This window comes from Gopherus evgoodei, unplaced genomic scaffold, assembly GCF_007399415.2.
Source record: "Gopherus evgoodei ecotype Sinaloan lineage unplaced genomic scaffold, rGopEvg1_v1.p scaffold_60_arrow_ctg1, whole genome shotgun sequence".
NCBI lineage: Eukaryota > Metazoa > Chordata > Testudines > Testudinidae > Gopherus > Gopherus evgoodei.
The window spans coordinates 318,835-340,616 of NW_022060081.1; the positions used below are offsets into that span (position 1 = coordinate 318,835).

The 21,782-nt window shown below is 53.7% G+C and overlaps 1 long non-coding RNA gene and 2 pseudogenes across 2 annotated transcripts; 1 reads left to right on the forward strand and 2 right to left on the reverse strand.

Annotated features, from left to right (window-relative positions):
* The window catches only part of LOC115643461, a 591,865-nt pseudogene that overhangs the window by 206,027 nt on the left and 364,056 nt on the right, over positions 1-21,782 (reverse strand).
* Positions 6,375-11,773, reverse strand: LOC115643476. 2 transcript variants are annotated; one of them, XR_003998325.1, is made up of 3 exons: positions 11,271-11,773; positions 7,205-7,661; positions 6,375-6,780 (listed from the first exon to the last, which is right to left on the reverse strand). It is a non-coding gene; the product is annotated as an uncharacterized LOC115643476 (long non-coding RNA). The 2 variants fall into 2 exon arrangements; XR_003998324.1 differs by lacking the exon at positions 6,375-6,780 and having other exon boundaries at positions 7,049-7,661.
* The window catches only part of LOC115643454, a 44,600-nt pseudogene continuing 40,157 nt past the window's right edge, over positions 17,340-21,782 (forward strand).

Consider the following 21,782-nt stretch of genomic DNA (forward strand, 5'->3'; position numbering starts at 1 on the left):
GGTTTGACAAGAACTCAGGTAGAAAATGCAGGTACTGGTGGTTGATTTTCACCCCCGAGATGGAAGCTATGGTGACCTGTGGCCCAGGTCAACTATTTTTAGAACCTTCTCCCTAGTTAAGTGGCATTGGTCAGACTCCTGAAGGTGCCATGATTAAATTGGGCACAACTGTCTGTTACCATTTGGATCCAAAGTTTCATGAAGCACACAGAGAAACAGCTGATTCCTTCAGAGCCATTCCATGCCTATGGGCCCCAATCTGGCTGCCTTGTTGGACAAGAAGCACTTCTGTGCTGGGAAATGATGGTAGCCAATGAGGGAATGTATCAGTGGGATGCAGTAGGGACTGTCTGTGTGGGGAGTGGGAGAGCAGGGGAGGACTTTAGGGGATGGACGATGCCAGGGCCTGTAACCTGAGCTAGGTAAGGGAGGGGAAAGGTCAACACCTTTGCCCGGGAAGGGGACAAAGGAAGGGAGTAGCAGGAGGGAAGCAGTTTTGAGTTTGGGCTTGGGGCTGTGTGGGCGGAATTCAGGGGATCCTAGCTAGGATCCAAGCACCCTGAAAGCCCAGAAGGACTCGGTGGAGGGGTCCTGACTGTGCCTGCAAGCTCTGCTGTAACTCGTGTTCCGGTTGTCCAATAAACCTTCTGTTTTACTGGCTGGCTGAGAGTCACTGTGGGTCCCAGGAAGAGGGGTGCAGAGCCAGACTCCCCACACTCAGTGACAATCAGATTCCAAGTTCAGACTGCAGGATACATGAATGCGGAGTCCTGAATCTGTGGTTTGGTGTCTTAGTCTTGCTCTAGCGTCTAATGCATATGTATCGCTTCTCCTCCTGCTGCTACTTTGGAGGATTAGAAAGTATGAAAATAGAGCACAGGTGGTCTCTCTCATGATGCAGCCATTTAGTGTGAGATGCCTTCCAACCAAACTTAGGGCCGTCATTAGGCCAATTCCTCCAGATCGGGCCCCGCGCCCAGTGGCAGAGCCGCTGTGGGGAGGGGCAAGTTGTTGAGACTCCGTTCCCTGGCTAGAGGTTCCTTTTCAATTTTTACTCACCTGGCAGCGCTCTTGGTCTTCGCTGGTGGGTCCTTCACTTGCTCCGGGACTTCAGCAGCACTTCGGCGGCAGGTCTTTCAGTGCCACCGAAAACTCAGAGCGAGTGAAGGACCCGCCGCCAAAGACTAGGAGCGCTGCCCAGTGAGTACAAGCCCCACGTGTTTTTACGTGCTTTTTTTTTTAGTCATCCCTGCCGGGGCCCCGTCAAAACTGTTCGAATCAGGCCCCGGCGTTTCCTAAAGCCGGCCCTGCGCACACTCATGGGAGAAGCCCCAGGGAGAAATGAACTCACAGAAATGGAAGGCTCCTAGGTTATTGTAGAATGTGTCTTCACACAAAGCTGACTGGGTGGAAATGGGAATCAAGAGAAAACTGCCCTATGGGTTTATATGTTCTAATTGTTGAATAAGTTGGTTCCAGTGACAATGAAATTAAACATGAAGTCAATTAGTATCACGCAAGAGGCTGATTACGTGATAACTTTCAGAGTTACAATATAATTCAGGTTTTCTTCTAGTTCTCTCCCTGCCCCCTCCTACTACATAGGAAATGGAGGCTAATCCTGAAATTAAACCCTCACTCCAAAGGAATTAGAGTGGGGGAATATGTGAGAGAAATAGCATGTGTGAGGACAGAGACCCAGTATGGACTGTAATTATTTCTATTTCTAATGGAATTTAGTTTGATAAATTTTATATCTTCTGTTAAGAGGAAAATTACTTGAGACAAGATTTGGAAACTTTTACCCAGTTAGAGGGTAACAGGCACAGAGTTCTCCAAGTCACTTGTTCGCAAAGCAAAGACGTCACATCAGGCAGGAGTTGTCAAAATCTCCAACGATGATGGATGTGTGATGGGAGCTTTTCTGGGTTGGTTTTTCGGTTTGGTTTGGTTTTTTAATGTACTAAGTGATCCCCCGCTTGGAGCAATGTTGAGCTGCTGGACCTCACCAGCATTTGGGGAGAGGATGCTGTTGATGTCTAAGGATTAATATGCTTATTTGCATAGTTAGAAAGTAAACAACTTTAAGAGCTTTTGCATTAGCTTCCTTGTCAGAGGTGTGACATTAGTTTCCTCTGCCAGAGGCACCACCAAAGGTGTGATCCTAGATCTTTCAACACCAGATCATCAAAATAGGGTGTGAGTATTAACTAAAACTTTGCAGCACATAATCGTGTATTACCAATATAATCTCGAATAACTGTGATACAATTATAATTTTGTAATTCTAACTTTTGCCATTTACTTATTATTTCATTGATTTTATTAAAAAGTCTTTAGCTATACCTATCTGAGTGTAAGCTTCCTGTCATACCCCCAAAGGTCCTTTTATAAACTCTGTAAAGCCTAATTCAAAACAGACTTTAGCTTCTAATCAAACACATTGGCAAGCCTAAACCCATACTAATTAATATACATAATAATAATAATTATTATCAATTAAATTACATAAAACTGAATTAAGTCAATAAATTAAATCAACACTAGTAACACACCCCAAATCAGGCTACACTGTCCAGTCCCAGCTGTGCTCCAGCCTCAGAAATTATGATACGTATGGACAGATTTCAGGATGCATGACAGAAAGGAGCCATGACCGGGACACGCTGCAAAGCAGGGTCAAAGTGAAGGAGCTGTGGAACGCCTACTCCATGGCACGGGAGGCAAACCACCGCTCCAGTGCTGCACCCATAAGCTCCCTGTTCTACAAAGAGCTGGATGCGCTACTCGGTGGTGACCCCACCTCCAGTACAAAGGCCACTGTGGATACTTTGGTGGCTCCTGTGCCAGTCGAGAGTGGACTGAGCCAAGAGGAGGGAATCTTGGATGAGGATGTGGAGGCAGAGGCCGCCAGAGGGGGACCCAGAGGCAGAGGAGGTGTCAGAGGTCAGAGATGCATGCAGCCAGGAGTTCTTCTCTCCCCGGAGAAGGCTAACCAGTCACAGGTAACTGAGCTTGGCGAAGCATAAAGAGGAGAGGAGGCCCCTGGTAAGTGACTTTGATTTTGAGAATCACTGAAGTGAGTTTGTGGGGGCAGGAGGGTTGCAGAAAGCAGGCTTGTGTCTGTCTGATGTGTGTACCACCACATGCCCAGTCTGGGCAGCAGGGCTGGCTTTAGGAAGTGCGGGGCCCAATTCGAACAGTTTCAATGGGGCCCCGGCAGGGATGACTAAAAACAAACAAACACGTGGTGTTTGTACTCACTGGGCGGTGTTCCGAGTCTTCGGTGGCACTTCGGCGGCGGGTCATTCACTCATTCCAGGTCTTCAGCGGCACTGAAGAACCCGCCACCAAAGTGCCACTGAAGACCCAGAGCAAGCGAAGGACTCGCTGCTGTAGTGCCGCTGAAGACCCGGAGCACCGCCAGATGCGTAAAAATTAAAAAGGCGCCTCTAGCCAGGGAAGGGATTCTCACTGGGTGCGGGGCCCGATTCAGGGGAATTGGTGGAATAGGCCTAAAGCCGGCCATGCTGGGCAGCAGAACAGGGTGATGACTGACTCCCTCGCTTCAGGGGAATCTGCGCCAGAGATGTCGATGAAACTCTTGGGGGGATACAGGGCAATCCGCTGCCACAGGCTCTTTGGCAGAGTTGTGTGTTTCTTGCCCCACTAACAGTAACTTTCCTGCACGACTCTGCCATCACGGGAAGGGCGGTGGGGACCATTGCTGCACACAGACGACCCACATAACAGCCAGCGGGGAAGCTGCAGTCTTGCAGTCCCTTGATTCCCAGCTCACTCTCAGCAGTGAGATCTTCCATAATAAACACAGCCTGTGGAAAACGTGGGCACAGGAATGGTTATAAGCCCCCCCACACACAGTGCTGTTTCTCCCCAAGAGCCACGTGCTGAGTGCATAGTACGGTCCTGGAACAGTGATTTCCCCTGCCCCTGTTGTTACCATTTTGGGGGTCTTGTGGCTCACGTGTGCTTGCCTGGGTTTAGCTAGTGAGTGAGAGGTATGTGAATAGTGGTTGTCTTTAAATCACTGCATCAGTGGTCTGTGTGCTGCAAACAATACTACTGCTGTAAAATGCCCCATTTTGGCTGCACAGAGATGATCTTGGGATCCCAGCCTCCCTCTTAGTTATCACTGGCTGAACGGCTGCGCAGAATTAGAAAGCGGACATAAAGAACTAAAGAGAACTTTCTGCATGAGGTCATGATGCACTCTGCGGCTTAAAAACAAGAACTGAAGGAGTGGCCGGACAGCGAGAAGAGGGGCCGAAAGGAGAACTCGGTGCGCTGGAACGAAGCCATGGAGCGGCTTTTAGACTTTGTGGAGCATCAAGCGGAGATGCTGCAGGCACTACTAGCACTGGAAACCAAGCAGCTCCGCAACCGCCCTCCCCTGCAGCCACTGTCGCAAAACTCTTTCCTATTCACCTCCCAGACATGGCCAACACACACTTATCAACCTCCTGGATCCAGTCTGCACCCGCTGCATTCCACTCCCGCCCCATCACAGTCCAGCCCTGCGAACGCCCAGTACCCAGTGCAATCGACACCCGTCCCTCCGTAGTTTATTCGAGCTGAAGTACAGTACCTGCTGCACTGTACTCCAGAGTCTAAGGTTGCATATGGTACCTAGACATACACAAACCTTTAACCATCCCGGGACCCCACCTCCTCATGGGACCCTCCCTTCCCCCATCACCCACAGTGCTGCTGTGGTGTTTTTTTTCCTCTCCTCCGGTGGTCGCTTTTAATAAAATAATAGTTTTGGGTTGAAAGCAAACACAGCTTTGCAAAGAAACATGCAATTCTCTTAAACCTTTATAGTGCATCGTCTGCACCAATCACAATCATCTCCTAGCTTTACAAGCACTGCACTCCTGTGCATAGCAACAACTATTAGTGGCTTTTAGCTTCAAATTGCTGCCTCGAGCCATCCCTGATCCTTATGGCCCCACACTCTGCCCCTCTAATAGCCCTGATCTCTGGATGTTCAAATTCAGCCTCCAGGTGCTCAGCCTCAGCCATCCAACCCTGAGAGAAGCTTTCACTGTTCCCTTCACAAATATTATGGGGTGTGCAGCACATGGCTGTTAGCATAGGAATATTGTCACGGGCCAGGTCCAGCCTTCCACATAGGCAGCGCCGGCGTGCCTTTAAATGGCCAAAAGCACACAACAGTCATTCTGCACTTGCTCAGCCTGTTGCTGAACCGCTCCTTGCTGCTGTCAAGATGTCCTGTGTATGGCTTCATAATCCATGGCATTAAGGGGTAGGCGGGGTTTTCCAGGATCACAATGGGCATTTTGGCTTCCCCTACAGTGATCTTCTGGTCCAGGAAGAAAGTCCCTGCTTTCAGCATCCTGAATAGACCAGTGTTCTGAAAGATGTGTATGTCATGCCCCTTTCCGGATCAGTCTGTGTTAATGTCCATGAAATGCCCACGGTCATCCACAAGTGCCTGGAAAACCCTAGAAAAATGTACTTGGTGGCTAGGTAATCAGGTGCCGGGATTGGAATATGCATGCCATCTATCCCCCTCCGCAGTTAGGGAAGCCCATTTGTGCAAAGCCATCCACACTGTCATGCACATTTCCCAGAGGCTCAGTGTTTCAGAGCAGGATGCAATAAATGGCTCTGCACACTTGTAAACGTATCCAACAGTCGACTTTCCCACTCCGAACTGGTTAACGACCGATTGGTAGGAGTCTGGAGTAGCCAGCTTCCACAGTGCAATTGCCACCTGCTTCTCCAATGGTGTGGCAGCTCTCATTCTCGTGACCTTGCACTGCAGGGCTGGGGCGAGCTCATCACACAGTCCCATGACAGTGGCTTTCCACATCCAAAAGCTCTGCAGCCACTGCTTATTGTAGTAAGTGAAGGCCCTGATAAAGGCCCAGTATGAGGCCTGAACTAAAATAATGGCCAAGACTTTGCTAACATAAAGCAAAGTGAAGCTCTCAGCCAGAGGCAGGCCCTGCTCACAGAAGCTGGCAAGGAAAGGGCTGATGCTGCAAGAAGATACGTACCTAAAAGGTGCTGAACAGCAGAGATCAGAACATTCACATACTTGCACATTCCACACAGATAACAAGGAACAGGCTGACCCATCCCAATGACAGGGGCAAAAGGGTAATATGATGGATAGAGTTGTTTTGTTCAAACCAACATGTACAAGGTGAGAGGCGGCACCTTACTACGTAGAGGGGTTGTACCTTGCTATGTAGAAGGGTTGTACCTCAATACGTCAGGAGTGATGTGTAACTTGTTTGTACCTGTGTATAAGAATGCATCCTTGGGGCGGTGTCTTTGTCCGGCCTAGGGGGCAGTGGAAAGTCTCGCCACTGACTGAGCCGGGTCCATTGCCAAGAGGCACTTTCTCGTAGTATGCCCTGAGTTAGACTAAGAAACCTACAGGGAACTGCCATTGTGTCCAAGATCGCAATAAACCTAGCAGACGTGACTTTGCACCTTACTAGAGTCTGTGGTCATTGGGGCTTCTCGTCGGGTCTGCTGCATCAGCTATCTGCAGAGCTGGGGCAGCACACAGGGTGAGCTCACGCAAGCAGCCGAGTGATACCAACATTGGAGAGAGCAGAGCAGAGCACCATACTGGTAGTGCTTCTAACAACACACCTCTGATAACACTCATCATCCCAGACGTGCATCACGATGTGATCCCACCACTCGGTGCTTGTTTCCTTGGCCCCAAAGTGGCGTTTCACTGTGGTCAGCACCACCGTTGATGTGTAGCAGGATGAGGCCCTGAGACATAAACCATCAGTATCAGAGGCCTGGTAAGAGGCCTGAACTGAAGTAATGATCAAGACATTGCTAATATAAAGCAAAGGAGGCTGTGAGCAGGGGCAGGCCTTGCTCACAGAAGTTGGCAAGAGCATGTAAGCACTAATAAGATGAACGTATGCCAGGACGGTACCCACACAGAGAACAAGGAACAGGCAGACCCAGCCTAAGGACAGTACGAAAGGACAATATGATGGATAGGTAATATGAAAGGACAATACAATGGATAGATGATAAATAGGCAATATGAAAGGACAATACAATGAATACAGTATGATGGATAGACTTATTTGGTCGAACCAATCAGCACCAGGAGAAAGGCAACACCCTAATGCATAGAGGGGCTGTACCTCAGTGCACTCAATGATGCGAAACTTGTTCGTACCGTGTATACGAATGCACCCGAGTGGACGTCTTTGTCTGGCCTAGGGGGCAGTGGAGAGTCCCGCCACTGACTGAACTGGTCCATTGTCGGGGGCACATACTTGTAGTATGTCCTGTAGAGTCTACGGGGAACTATTACCGTGCTTCATTAGACAATAAACCTGGCCGGGTGCCTTCATCCCTCATCAGTGTCTGTGGTCATTGGGGGTTCTCTCTGGGTCTGCTGTGCCAGCGATCTGCAGAGCCGGGTCAGCACACATGCAGCCGACTGTTAACATCAAACGAGCAGAGCTCCACACCAGTGGCATCTGACAACAGGGTGAAAATTGTCATTTTGGTCAGCGATTTTCATTTCCCTTCTCCGAGGGCAGATATGGGGTTGGAGCTAACACAGGCTGGGATGTCGAGCTCATGTCCCCACGGCCAGCTCCAGCTTTTTTGCCGCCACAAGCAGCGAACTGGAGGGAAAAAAATAAAGCCAATTGGCGGCACTTTGGTAGCAGCTAAAACGTGCTGATTCATTCTTCAGCGGTAATTTGGTGGCGAGTCCTTCGGTCCCTCTCTTCCACTTCAGCGGCAACTCAGAGCGGAAGAGAGGGACTGAGACACCTGCCACCGAAGACCCGGCCGTGCCACCCATTTCCATTGGCCGCCCCAAGCAGCTGCTTCCTTTGCTGGTGCCTGGAGCCGGCCCTGCATGTCCCCATCTATCAGTTACTCTAGGAACTTGTCTCTGCTCACAGGCTGCCTCCAGCCTGGCTGGCCAGCTGCTGAGCTCTGTTGGGGTGAGTCCTTTGGCATAAGTGGCACCTGGGAGAAACCCTCCTGCCAGATGCATTGGTGGTATAGGGGTGTGCATAGCTGCCTTCCAAGCAGCTGACCTGGGTTCAATTCCTGGCCAATGCAGGGATGTGCCCTTTTCTTGGCCAGGAATTGGTTTAATTTCAGTCCCGTTGTATCTGTTTATCAATGGAATGGGAGAAATAATGTCCCACATCCCAGCAGGTCATTCAACACCCAGTGGAGGAAGAAAGAGGCGGGACTATACAGTGAGCTGTTGGAGTCTTCCTGGCATTACAATGTTTGGTTTATTTTTTTAAATGTTTCCTTTACCTCTCTCTCCATTTTGGACTCAGAGCTTTTAAGGGCAGAAGGGACCATCGTGATCATCTGGTCCGATCTCATGCAGCTTGCAGGCCAAAGGACCCCACCCACCCTCTCCTGTAATAGACTCCTAACCTCTGCTTGAGTTACTGACATCCTGAAATCATGGATTAAAGCTGTCAAGTTACAGAGAATCTGCCACTATACTGATTTAAACCTGCAAGTGACCTCTGCCCCATGCTGCAGAGGAAGGCGAAAACCCCCCAGGGTCTCGGCCAATCTACCCTTGGAGAAAACTCCTTCCCAAATGCAAATATAGTGATCAGCTAGACCCTGAGCATGTGGAGAAGAGGCACCGAGACACCTGGGAAAAAATTCTCTGCAGTAACTTCAAGCCCTCCCCACCTATTGTCCCATCTCCGGCTGTTGGAGATATTTGTTACTAGCAATCACAGATCGGCCACATGCCGTTACAGGCAATCCCATCATACCACCCCCATCCTAAACGTATCAAGCTCAGTCTTGAAGCCAGTTCGGGTTTTTGCCCCCACTGCTCCCCTTGGGAGGCTGTTCCAGAACTTCACTCCTCTGGGGGTTAGAAACCTTCACCTAATTTCAAGGTTAAGCTTGTTGATGGCCAGTTTATATTCATTAGTTCATTACTAATGGGGGCATGTGATAGTGTGGTGGGGGAGGGAAAGAGAACGCCTGGAGAACTGACCGTGGGAGCCAGAGAGATCCCCTTTCCCCGACCACCCATCTCTGGGAGGAACCAGTTGGAACTGCCCTTGGGAAGCTGCCGCTAATAACTCAGGTGTGAAATCATTATTCCGTTGGAATCAGATTAAAGCCTCCTCACACCTGGTGTCATGGTCATTGACCTGGCTCATTCCTGGGATGTTACCGGCCACAGCAATGCAATGACTGGAACCAAATCCCTTTCCAGAGCCCAGGTACACATACAAATCCTGGGGCTTTTCGTTCCTAGGCTGCTGGCGCCATCATCTGGCCATTTGGTTTCACTCCTTTCTGTTACAACCTTTAGCTTTCTGCACAGAAATGTTAATTGGCTGGGAGAGATTCGGGAGCATTTCTCTGTTTTGCGTTGTTCAGGATTGAAATGTTCCCCGGTTCCAACCTGCCTCCCGTTCTACTGCCCATGCAGCCCCATCCCAGCCCTCAGCCCCCAGTAGATGCTGATTCCCTCACCTCCATCTGTGCAGGGTGTGAACCCCGTCACTTCGCATTGCCTAGTTCCCCTAACGCTGAGGGATTTCAGCTCCTCTGTGTCCCCAGGGACCCTACACAGCACTCCCCTGATTACCACGGTTCAGACAGGCATGCACAGCACATTTCATTAGGGTGTGCAACCAGGGAGCCCCGCCCGATCCACTCCCTCCCACTTCCCCACTCCCTGACTGCCCCCCTCAGAATCCCCAACCCCCTCTGCTCCTTGTCCCGATTGTCCCCTCCTGGGACTCTGTCCCTAACTGGCCCCCAGGACCCCACCTCATCTAAGCCTCCTTGGTCCTTCTCCCCCGACTGCCCCTTCTGGAGATCCCCCCACCCTAACTGCCCCCCCCAGGATCCTACCCCCTACTTGTCTCCTGACTGCCCCAACCCTTATCCAGACCCCCGTCCCGAGAGAGACCCCTGGGACTCCCACACCTATGCAACCGCTCCCCGCCAAGACCCCCAGAGCTCCCGACCCATCCCACTCCCCCTACTCCCTGCCTGCCCCAATCCCTCTCCACATCCCTGCCCAGACAGCCCTCCCCCCGAACCTCTGACCCATCCAATCGCCCTGGTTCCCTGACTGCCGCAACCCCACTCCACACTCCCGCACCCCCGACAGGGCCCCCCTCAACCCCTATGACCCATTGAACCCCCCCTCTCTTCTCCATCTCACGCCCCTTCCCCACCCCTCCATCTCCCACCCTCTTCTTTCCCCATTGCGTCTTTCAACCTGCTCCACCCTGGCTAGGGTGACCAGACAGCAAGTGTGAAAAATCGGAACGGGGGTGGGAGGTAATAGGAGCCTATATAAGAAAAAGACCCAAAAACCAGGACTCTCCTATAAAATCGGGACCTGATCTGGTCACCCTAGCCCTGCCCCACAACTCACTGTTGTACAAAATGAAGGATGGCTCCCAGCACACAGAAGGGAGCTCAACCAGCACTAGGATCCAGGAAGTCGTGGCCAGCTGCAAAGTCCAGGGAGCTGAGCAGCACCTCCTTTTTTCAGTGGGGCTGCACAGCACCTCTGCACTCACAGGGGGGGAAGTGAGCATGTGACCTTGCACCCTATGTGGTCCCCACCCCTCCACCAATCACACACCCCTGTTTCTCCTTCACTTTCTGCAGGGAAGCAAATAATGCTGCAGGAGGGGGACCTGGGCTGTTTTCATTCACCCTGGGGCACAGGAGTGCCCCACAGAGACCCCCACTGCCCAGCACCACCCTGAGACCCACTCTCCCCACCCTGCCTGCCCCCCAGCCACGGTCACCAGCCTGCTGGGTGGGGGCTATATGCCTTGCCTGGGCTGAGCCAGCGTCACAGCTGGGGTCGGTGGGGGATCAGAGTGGGAGCAGAGGAGCCTGCCTGGGCCGAGCTCCCTCAGAACCTCCTTGCCGGGGCCCCCCCATCACTTCTATGCAGTTCAGTAAAAGGTATTCCTCACCCCTCAAGCAGAACGGACTAGGCATGTTCTCTGACCCTTGACTCATCCAGGAAGGATAACATCATCTCATTGCACTCATGTGATTTGTAACCCAGCACCAGCCAAAACTGATCCTTTTGGCACAGCCGCCCCATCATGCTGCGTAGCTAGGTGGAGTAGACGGGTCTGCACAAACACGGTCTGTTCCTGAAGTCTTTCCTCCAGCTCCTCACTAGATGTGAGGGGGGAGCTCATTCAAACCCTGCTTCTGCTTAGTATTTAAAAACTCCATATTGGCCCTACCTCTGCTGGCCTTGGATTTCTCCTCTTGTCCCTTCCCTGACAGCTCAGATGAGGTGGCTGAGTGGTTAAGGTGATGCTGCTAATCCATTGTGGTCCGCATGCGTGGGTTCAAATCCTATCCGCATCGGAGACCTTCAGTCTTCTCTCTTCCATTACAAACAACCCTCTTTCCCCTTTGGTACAATCACAGACCAAACCATGTTGCTTCCTGCAAACAAAAACCATCTCAGGAACTGAGAACCCCACTGCTTAAAATACAATGTCTAAATACCAGATTTCTAATAGAATTTGCTAGCCCTGGATTTCTTAGTTTTTATCTGAAAAGGTAACATCCTCATCATCTCCCACAAACACCCTGGGACCGCCACAAATTATTAAAATGCCCTCGTCCTCAGCAAGGCCATGACAGTGACGCACAGCGAGAGATTCTAGGCCAAGCTGTTCTGAAGGAGGCAACTAAAACATTTTCTCCCTGCTTCTCTTGGCAAGGTCTGACTGGGAAAAGAAAATCCCCCAAACAGAAAATGTTCTGCTGAAAAACCAATATTAGTCTGTTTGGGGACTTTGATTTGAATATACTATTATTATTCTCTTCTGATTTCTGATTTATTTCAGTTCAGTCTTTGTGCTCCAAGTGTGTTTCCAGGTATTGAGTTGTGGGGGAGAGAGGCCAGGTCATGATGTCTCTTCCCCACTTTCAGAGTTTCTTTCAACTTGCTGGGAAGCTGCTTTGCTAGGATGTGAATCAAGCAGTGTCCATTGTCTCCAGGCTATCTCGGAGAGTCTGCATTGTACACGGCTCCTGGGATAGTCCTTGGGAGTGTGGATACCATGAATGGGCCAGCAGCGAGTCTGGCTCCTCCACTGTGGCACAGGAAAGACCGGTTGTGGGCATTTTCCAACCTCAAAACATAGTTCAGTAATGGACGCAGAGCAAAACTTCATCACATCCCAAACACGGCGAACACACAGCATCCAACAAAATATTAATGTTCAACAGATCACGGCTCTTGAACTGATACCTCACCAGGCAGACTTTGTACAAACCATATCGTCATGACAGTGGTGGCTAGGGGGTGCTTTGCGCACACGTGGGCTGACATTGCAATGTAGACGTACAATGCAATGTAGATCGCAGCAATGTTGGCCTGGATCATCGGACTTGGGCTCCTGGAGCTAAAGCTATGGTGCAGATACTTGTGTTCTCACTGGGTTCGGAAAACTTTCCCCCGTCATGGGGCTCAGCGGCTGGGCTCAGGCCTTTATGGCTGCACTGCCATTGTACAGCCCTGCAGCCCCAGCCCCACACGCCTGAGCCAGCTGCCCCGGGCCTGGAGACAGGTGCCCTGAGGGGTTTAATCGCAGTGTAGATATAATGTCAGGGCACGTCTACACGGTGAGGAACCCCTGCGGCTGGGCCCTGTCTGATGAATCCGGCTTTGCCTCCTTCTGCTCCTTGTTCCCTGGGACGGGACGATCTGCCCAGAGAGGCTGCAGCCAGTGGGTCTGGGCAGGTCTCAGGTCTGGGAATCCCCCCCACTATCTCCCCCTTCACCCCCCGGTCCCGTCTCCCCCCATATGCCCCCATCTCACCCTTCCCCCGGTCCCATCTCCCCCCATCTCACCCTTCCCCCCGGTCCCGTCTCCCCCTTCAACCCCCCAGTCCTGTCTCTTTAAAGCTCCCCTTTACCCCCCCTCGCTCCTGTCTCCCGCCCCTTGTCTCGTCTCCCCCCATCTCCTCCGTCCCCCCAGTCCCGTCTCCCCCCATTTTCCCCTTCCCCCCGGGTCCCGTCTCCCCCCATTTTCCCCTTCCCCCCCCCTCGGTCCTGTCTCCCTACCCGGTCCAGTCTCCCTCCATCTCCCCCTTCCCCCCGTCCCGTCTCCCCCTCAGTCCTGTCTCCCGCCTTTGGTCCCGTCTCCTCCCATCTCCCTCTTCCCCCCCTTGGTCATGTCTCCCGCCCCCGGTCATGTCTTCCCCCCATTTCGCCCCCCCGGTCCCATCTCTCCCCATTTCCCCCTTCGGTCCCGTCACCCCCCGCCTGGGGGTTCTGAGCTCGCTGCCTGCAGGGTCCAGCACAGGGCTGCCCCTCCCCCCGGCAGAGCGGGGCTAATGACGGGCCCCGCCCCCAGCGGAGGCCCCGCGGGACGGGGAGAGGCAGGACACGCCTGGGGCGGACACTCTCCAGCCGGGTGTGGGGGCCTGCGCTACCCGAGGCCGGAGCGGGGCGGGCCCGGAGCACGGTTAGGGGGATAAGGGGCGGGGTTGTGGAGAACCCCGCCCCCAACGAGGAGTAGCCCCGCCTAACAGCGCCTCCGTGCGCTGCGTTCCAACGGCTCTAACCGCCACAACCGACACGAGTCTCCTCCCCCGCAACCGCCGCGCGCCAACGGCTTTAACCGCCACAACCGTGACGAGTCTCCTCTCCCCCGCCCCCACGCACTGCGTTCCAACGGCTCTAACCGCCACAACTGTCACGAGCCTCCTCCCCTGCCCCCGCCGCGCGCCAACGGCTCTAACCGCCACAACCGTCACCAGTCTCCTCCCCCGCCCCCGCCGCGCGCCAACGGCTCAAACCGCCACAACCGTCACGAGTCTCCTCCCCCGCCCCGCCAGCTGCGTCCCAACGGCTCTAACCGCCACAACTGTCACCAGTCTCCTCCCCCGCCCCCGCCGCGCGCCAACGGCTCTAACCGCCACAACCGTCACCAGTCTCCTCCCCCGCCCCCGCCGCGCGCCAACGGCTCTAACCGCCACAACCGTCACGAGTCTCCTCCCCCCGCCCCCGCCGCGCTCCAACTGCTCTAACCGCCACAACTGTCACGAGTCTCCTCCCCCCGCCCCCGCCGCGCTCCAACGGCTCTAACCGCCACAACTGTCATGAGTCTCCTCCCCGCCCCGCCGCGCGCCAACGGCTCTAACCGCCACAACCGTCACGAGTCTCCTCCCCCGCCCCCGCCGCGCGCCAACGGCTCTAACCGCCACAACCGTCACGTGTCTCCTCTCCCTCCCCCGCCGCGCGCCAACGGCTCTAACCGCCACAACCGTCACGAGTCTCCTCCCCCGCCCCCGCCGCGCTCCAACTGCTCTAACCGCCACAACTGTCATGAGTCTCCTCCCCCCGCCCCCGCCGCGCGCCAACGGCTCTAACCGCCACAACCGTCACGAGTCTCTTCCCCCGCCCCCGCCGCGCGCCAACGGCTCTAACCGCCACAACCGTCACGAGTCTCTTCCCCCGCCCCTGCCGCGCGCCAACGGCTCTAACCGCCACAACCGTCACGAGTCTCCTCCCCCCGCCCCCGCCGCGCTCCAACTGCTCTAACCGCCACAACTGTCACGAGTCTCCTCTCCCCGCCCCCGCCGCGCGCCAACGGCTCTAACCGCCACAACTGTCACGAGTCTCCTCCCCTGCCCCCGCCGCGCGCCAACGGCTCTAACCGCCACAACCGTCACGAGTCTCCTCCCCCCGCCCCCGCCGCGCTCCAACTGCTCTAACCGCCACAACTGTCACGAGTCTCCTCCCCCCGCCCCCGCCGCGCTCCAACTGCTCTAACCGCCACAACTGTCATGAGTCTCCTCCCCGCCCCGCCGCGCGCCAACGGCTCTAACCGCCACAACCGTCACGAGTCTCCTCCCCCGCCCCCGCCCCCGCCCCCGCCACGCGCCAACGGCTCTAACCGCCACAACCGTCACGAGTCTCCTCCCCCTCCCCCGCCGCGCGCCAACGGCTCTAACCGCCACAACCGTCACGAGTCTCCTCCCCCCGCCCCCGCCGCGCTCCAACTGCTCTAACCGCCACAACCGTCACGAGTCTCCTCCCCCGCCCCCGCCGCGCGCCAACGGCTCTAACCGCCACAACCGTCACGAGTCTCCTCCCCCAAACCCTGGCGCGCACCGCGCTCCAACGGCCACAACCGTCAGGTGTCTCTTCTCCTCGTGCCCCGTGATGCGCGTCACTTCCGGCCGGTACGCGGAGGACTCCGGGCGCGCGGTGGAGCCGGTAAGAGCCGAGCTGAGCTGAGCTGGGGGAGGAGACACCTGGGCCCGAGACCCCCCCGCCCTGGGCCGGGCTGGAAGCGGGGGCGGGACGGGGTCCCGGTGCGGCCTCCGTAGCGATCGGGGGCTCAGCGGGGGCCGGGAAACCCCCCGGGGAGGGTGTGAGTGTGTGTTCCTGTCCCTCCCCCGCTGCCCCCTCCCCCCGGCCCTGCACACCGCCCCGCCCCCCCGGCTCCCTGCGGCCCGTGTGGTGGGGGAGGAACCGTCCCTGTCTGTGTGTGCTGGACAGTCCGTAAAATCCCTTCACACCGCCCCTCCCCCCATTTCACAGCCACAGAACCCCCCTCTGGCCCCCTTCAAACTGCCTCCCTGCGACCCATGGGAGGGGGGAGACTGTCCCTGTCCTACCTGCCAGCCCCCTTGTCAGACTGTTCCCGAGCTGAACGGCCTGAGCTCTGGGGACACCCACCCAGATCTGAGTGGGGAGCAGCTCTGGGGAGAGGAGACCCCAGGCAGTGGGCAGCTGGGTAAAGAGACTGAAGTTGGGAGGAGAAACATTGACGTGTCCAAGGGCTCCCAGGCTGCCCCTGACAGAGCTAGAAAGAGAGCCCAGTTCTAGGGGTGTTCTGGGCACTGAAGGTCACTGCCACCCTGGTGTTTCAGGCACTGGTGCAAACCCTTTGTATGGACAGAATTTACACTAGTGCCCTCTGATTGGCACGGGGGCACCATTTACACTAGTGCCCTCTGATTGGCACGGGGGCACCATTTACACTAGTGCCCTCTGATTGGCACGGGGGCACCAAGTCACAGCCCCTCTGTGTTTTCCTCCTACCCATTGTCTACATGAATTGTGCTCTGTTTGGGGCAAGGACTGCACTGATTAGTAGAGGCATTAGTTGGAGCAATTTGGTGGAGGTGTGCGATGAAAGGAGAGAAGTCCATGTGTACCGTTCGCTTCCAGTCTGTCTCGTTTCTGCACTGAGCTGTGCATGTTGTCAGGAGGAAACGGGACTGTTTGCCATGGGAATGGCCAGCAGTGAGATGGGATCTGAGAGCAGTCTGTGTGCTTCACGATGGGTGAGTGAATGTAGAACGTTAGCTGGAACTTCTGTGAGTAAGGATGAAAGAGTTGTAAAAAGGGGTGAAGAGGTGTTCAACTGACCAAGTGTGCGGTTGTTTCTGGGGAGCGGGCCCAGTATCTGAGTGTAAAACAGGTGTCAGTAGCTCCTGTACAGCGCAGCTCACCTAAAACCACATTCTGTCTTAGCAAAGGTAAGCTCTATCCCCTTCTCTTTGCTTCGGAAAGTTGCCTTTCCCAGGGCGTTGCTGCTTTTGTGAATTGCAGAATTAGGATTACAGTGACATGTACCTTATCTCTGCCTTTCCTGATTATTACAAGTTTGAGTTTTGCTGATCTCTCTTCTGGAGGGGCACCAGACTGCTTCGGGCAACCTTAAATCCTGCGTTCCTAAAGTTTTTTGGAAGTGAATTTCCTACCTTTTGCACAGAGCAACATTGGCAGCGCTATGTATAGGCAGTTGTGGATCTCCCACAAGTTTTCAATCGGAGGCACAGAGAAGTGCAGTGACTTACCCAGTGTCACCCAGCAGGCCCATGGCGGAGCCAGGAATAGGCCGAGTCCAGAGCTCTCTCGACCGAGGTGCTGGGTGATTCTGAAGTTTTGCTCCCATCTCCTGTACTTTTTGTTACGGTGGAATGGGAATAATGGTCATGCTTTCAAGTATCTCTCTCCTTCTCTTCCTCCTTCTGACACCATTTCCAGCTCAGCCTCCCCTTCTTTCAAGTGTTTGCCATGGGCAGTTGGTAACAGAGCCAGGGAGAGAAATCTCTGACATGATCTGTGCCCCAGCTGGGCCTTCTGCTCCTGGTCCAGCCATTCCCTAGCTCTGCCCCTCCTGCAAACAGGCCTCCTCCCCATACATTCTGGCCTGCCCCTGCACCCCGTACACATGTAACGTGTGCCTTTAAACTATTCCTAGTTTGGATTTTGGATGATTAAATTTGTTACCTTCAGCTGCCCCACACTCCAGTTTCAGTTGTTTCCTGGTGTCCTGATGGTTTTCCACTAATGGTTTGGGAGGGAGCAAGGCTGGTCAGTTGAGTCCATAAAGTAGATTTTCAATGTCAATGTTTTGTTCCGTAGATATGACCCATACGCTGATATCTCAGTCACTGAGTCTTGGCCAGTGATGAGCTTTCTGTAGACACCTCACAGGACCATCCTCCAAGTGATGTGTTTGGTGTGATGGGTTTGTCAGGTCTCAGGTGAGAGCTGCTGGCAAAGACCAAGTGACCCTTTGCCAAGGGATCTCTGTGTCACTGTCGAACCCCCGTAGGCCAGGGAGAGGACAACTTTCTGCCAATGGCCTTCAGGACGGGTGCTGAGTTCATTGCAGAGCCCCCATGTAGCCTCTCTATTTCCCTTCTCGCTGTGCTGTCTGAGATGCTGCCCTGCTTCCTGCTCCCCAGGCCATCCCGTATCTACTCCATGTGCAAGGCTGCTGGCAGTCCCCAGGGAGAGGCCATCCAGCCCATCAAACTGGTGCCCAACTGCTGGGCTGAGGCCTTCTAGGGTGCAGATCTGTGAGTCCAACTGTCCCCTGCCGCAGGGGTGCTACAGGGCACGTCCTTCTAGTGTGTCAGGCTCAACCCCCTGGCTGAGGCCTCGGGGCACTTTCTTCCTCTCTCGGGGCACCAGGTGAAACAGCAAAAGAGCCGACTGTCAGCAAAGAAGAGTAAATGAAAGAATGAAAGAAAGAAACGGGAAAGAACTGTGGACAGCTCCCATCAGGATATGAGCCCCTCTTACTTCTGAGAGCCCTGGGAGCGTCTCAGTCCCCTTCAGAGCCTACTGGGTCCCCAGTGCAAGTTTTAACCTGCTCTCCCTTTGAGCTCTGGGGTTCCTCTTCCTCCCTCAGTGAAGGCCAGAGCCCTGAATGCTGCCAGCCCTCTCCTTGGGGCTGGAGATGCTCCACAGACTGTTCCCTTCCCAGGGTTGCCCCGCCAGCCCCTAGAGTAGAGTAGGTCTCTCCTGTTAACTCCTGCTCCAGTCCTGACAGCCTAGTCCAGATTAAAGCAGCAGTTTAACTCCTTCTGTGCCAGTGTGTGGTTTAAATAGCCCTTCAAAGGCACCCAGGCCCAAGGAATGGCCCCCTATCAGCCCCATGCCTGATTTGGTGGGGAGACCCACTGGCAGCATTGCCCTTCAGGGTGCTGCTCCCATTCCCTCCCCTTCCCCTTTACTTCCACCACAATGTCTGTCACCTTCACTTCCTGAGGGGTGACCCCAGAAGGTGTGTTTTGTTATCCCTTTCCCTACCCCCAGGATCCATTGCACACTCTCCGTCACCCATCTCTGTCAAAGGAGATAAGATGGGTCATGGGGTGCAGGAGATGATCTGCCGCAGATCCATCACTGACGGGGTGGCAGCCTTGAACCCCCTTGAAGGTTGCCAGGATGCTGACATGCACTGGAGGAGAACTGGGGCTTGACTGAGTCCAGGGAACATTTGGCCCACACTGTGTCCCTGTAAAGCCTGCTCTGCATTACTGCCAATTGCTGCTGGTGGCGTTGTGCGTGTAAGTCTCTGTAACGCTGTCCCCAGTGACTCGAGAGCACGAGCAGGAGCCTCAGGCAGACTGGTAAGAAGCAGGGAACAAACCCAAATTGGGTGTGAGGTCTGTATGGAGATTTCACCAACCAAGTTTCCAGTGTAAATGCTTCAGGCGGAGTAACAGCGTTAACATGGAATCACAGACAGTCCCCCTGGGTGATCCCATATATCTCACCACGCAGGTGAGCCAACCTTTGTGACAGATGGTCCCTTCCATCAGATGTTCTCAACCTTTTTCTTTCTGAGCCGCCCCCGAACATGCTATAAAAACTGGGCCTCAGTAACTGGTTTTCTGCATATAAAAGCCAGGGCTGGCGTTAGGGAGCAGCAAGCAGGGCAAATACCTGGGACCCCATGCCATAGGGGCCCCACGAAGCTACATTGCTTAGGCTTTGGCTTCAGCCTCAGGTGGTGGGGTTCAGGGGCCTAGACTTCAGCCCCATACGCTGGGACGTGAGCTTTCTGCCCTGGGCCTCGGCCAGTCTAATGCTGGCTGTGCTTGGCAGCCCCCCTGATAACTGCTCGTGGCCCTCCAGGGGGCCCCAGACCCCTGGTTGAGAACCGCTGCCTTACACCACGAATCACAGCGATGTTCAGGTTACTGCCAATCCCAAAGGACCAGTTACTTCCTTAGGTCAGTTGAATCTTAGAGCTCACAAGAAAGACAACACTTGTAGCCAGTCTTGTAATAATCTGTATTAAGATTTTTTTAAAAGGAAACGAGAGTTGTTTACAAAGTTAAAGTAGGTTAAAGCAGATGCAGATGAGTTACAGTTTTAAATTTCAAAAGGTAATAGAACTTCTATAATAAGCAAGCCCTACATATTCTTTAGGACTAATGCATGCTAAGCAACTGGGGATCTCTTGCTCATGCCTAGAAACCTTTTCCCCCAGAGTCCAAGCAGCATACAGATAATCAGTTCCTTCTGTATGGGGGTTTTTACCCCCTTCCTGCCATGTACTCTGAGCTGCAAACTCAGCTAATGGGAAGTGAAGGGCACAACAACCACCTTGTGTCTTCTTTAACATCCCATAATAGTCTCTCTGGTGTTGATGGACCTTTCCTGCCAGGCAGGGGGTAATGCATTCGGTTGCCAATCAGCACTTCACCTAGGTAAAGTCTGGTGATTTACATAGTCACAGAGCCTCACAATGCAACTAGTCAGATATTAACCCTGGCAGTAACTCACAAGCGTTCAATAAAGACTAAACACATTGTTATAATTCTAATACCTGTTTTAACAATACTAACACAGGGGAGCCAGACTGATTCCAGCCGTGCGTTTGTCCATGTTCAGTTAAGACTTGGGAGATTTTGCAAGAGCTGACACCTCATCTACCAGTGTCACAGGCAGGATGGGCAGGGATGGTGTCTGTAGCCTCTGTTTGCCAGAAGCTGGGAATGGGTGACAGGGGATGGATCACTTGATGATTCCCTGTTCTGTTCATTCCCTCTGAAGCACCTGACATTGGCCGCTGAGCTAGATCCATCATTGGGGATTTTTAAGAGCAGGCTGGACAAACCCCTCTCAGGGATGGTCTAGACCAGTGGTTCTCAAACTTCTCTACTGGTGACCCCTTTCAAATAGCAAGCCTCTCAGTGTGACAGCCCCCACCCCTTATAAATTAAAAACACTTTTTAATATATTTTACACCGTTATAAATGTTGGATGGAAAGTACCGTTTGGGGTGGAGGATGACATCTTGTGACCCCCCATGTAATAACTCCATGATCCCCTGAGGGGTGCTGACCCGCAGTTTGAGAACCACTGAGCTAGACGGACCGTTGGTCTGATGCAGCGGGCTGTTCTTATGTTCACAGTCTCTATCAGGAGTATCTACTCACTTGGATTCACCTGGGAGCCACAGAAAGAAACAAGATGTGCTGAGACAAGGAGGCCCAGTCTCAGAGCCCCCGGGGTTACGCTTGCCAAAAGCTAAAACTAGGTCCAGTCCATGAAAGGGGCACTCCCAGGAGAGACTGTATAATGGCTGGAGCATCCAACAACTTTGTAAACCTGAGAGAGCTTCCTTGGGGCAATGACAGGGAGAATCCCCCAAAGTGGCTCCTTTGAATCTGCTCTTCTCTGGCCTTTGGTTCATAGAATCACAGAACTGGATGGGACCTCGAGAGGTCATCTAGTCCTATCCCCTGCACTCAAGGCAGGAGGAAGTATTATCTAAACCATCCCTGAGAGGTGTTTGTACAACCTGCTCTAAAAAATCCACAGTGATGCAGTGATCCATTATGAGCCCCCCGATCCCTTTCCGCAGCAGATCCTCCTTCCTAGGCAGTCATTTCCCATTTTGTATGTGTGCAACTGACTGTTCCTTCCTAAGTGAAGTACTTTGGATTCGTCCTTATTGAATTTCATCCTATTTACTGCAGACCACTTCTTCAGTTTGTCCAGATCATTTTGAATTTTAATTCTATCCTCCAAAGCACTTGCAACCCCTCCCAGCTTGGTATCGTCTGCAAACTTGATAAGTGTAACAGAGAGACTCTGCTACTGGGAGAGTTTAACTCTGTCTCAGAGGGTTACACCCTGGTGGGAGGGGGCTAGGCCTGTACTGGAATAAGGTCACTCTGTGCTTCACAGTTTGGCAGAACCTAGAATGTCCTTTAGCAGGGAATAATCCTGGGGGGAATCGGCTTGTGGAATGGATAAAACCCCCGTCTGAATGCTCTCACATTGCCCTTCTCGCCCTGGCAGGCTACAGAATAACGTCCAGGTTTCGCTCCAGATCATCCCATCCTCCCAGGGGGAAGGCAATGGCTACAATGGAGCTGGCTCAGGTAAGGGATTATCAGGGGCTGGTGGTGGGTTCTGCTTCGAGGGAGAGGAGCAGTAAATGCATAGGAGGGTGGGAGCTGCTCGA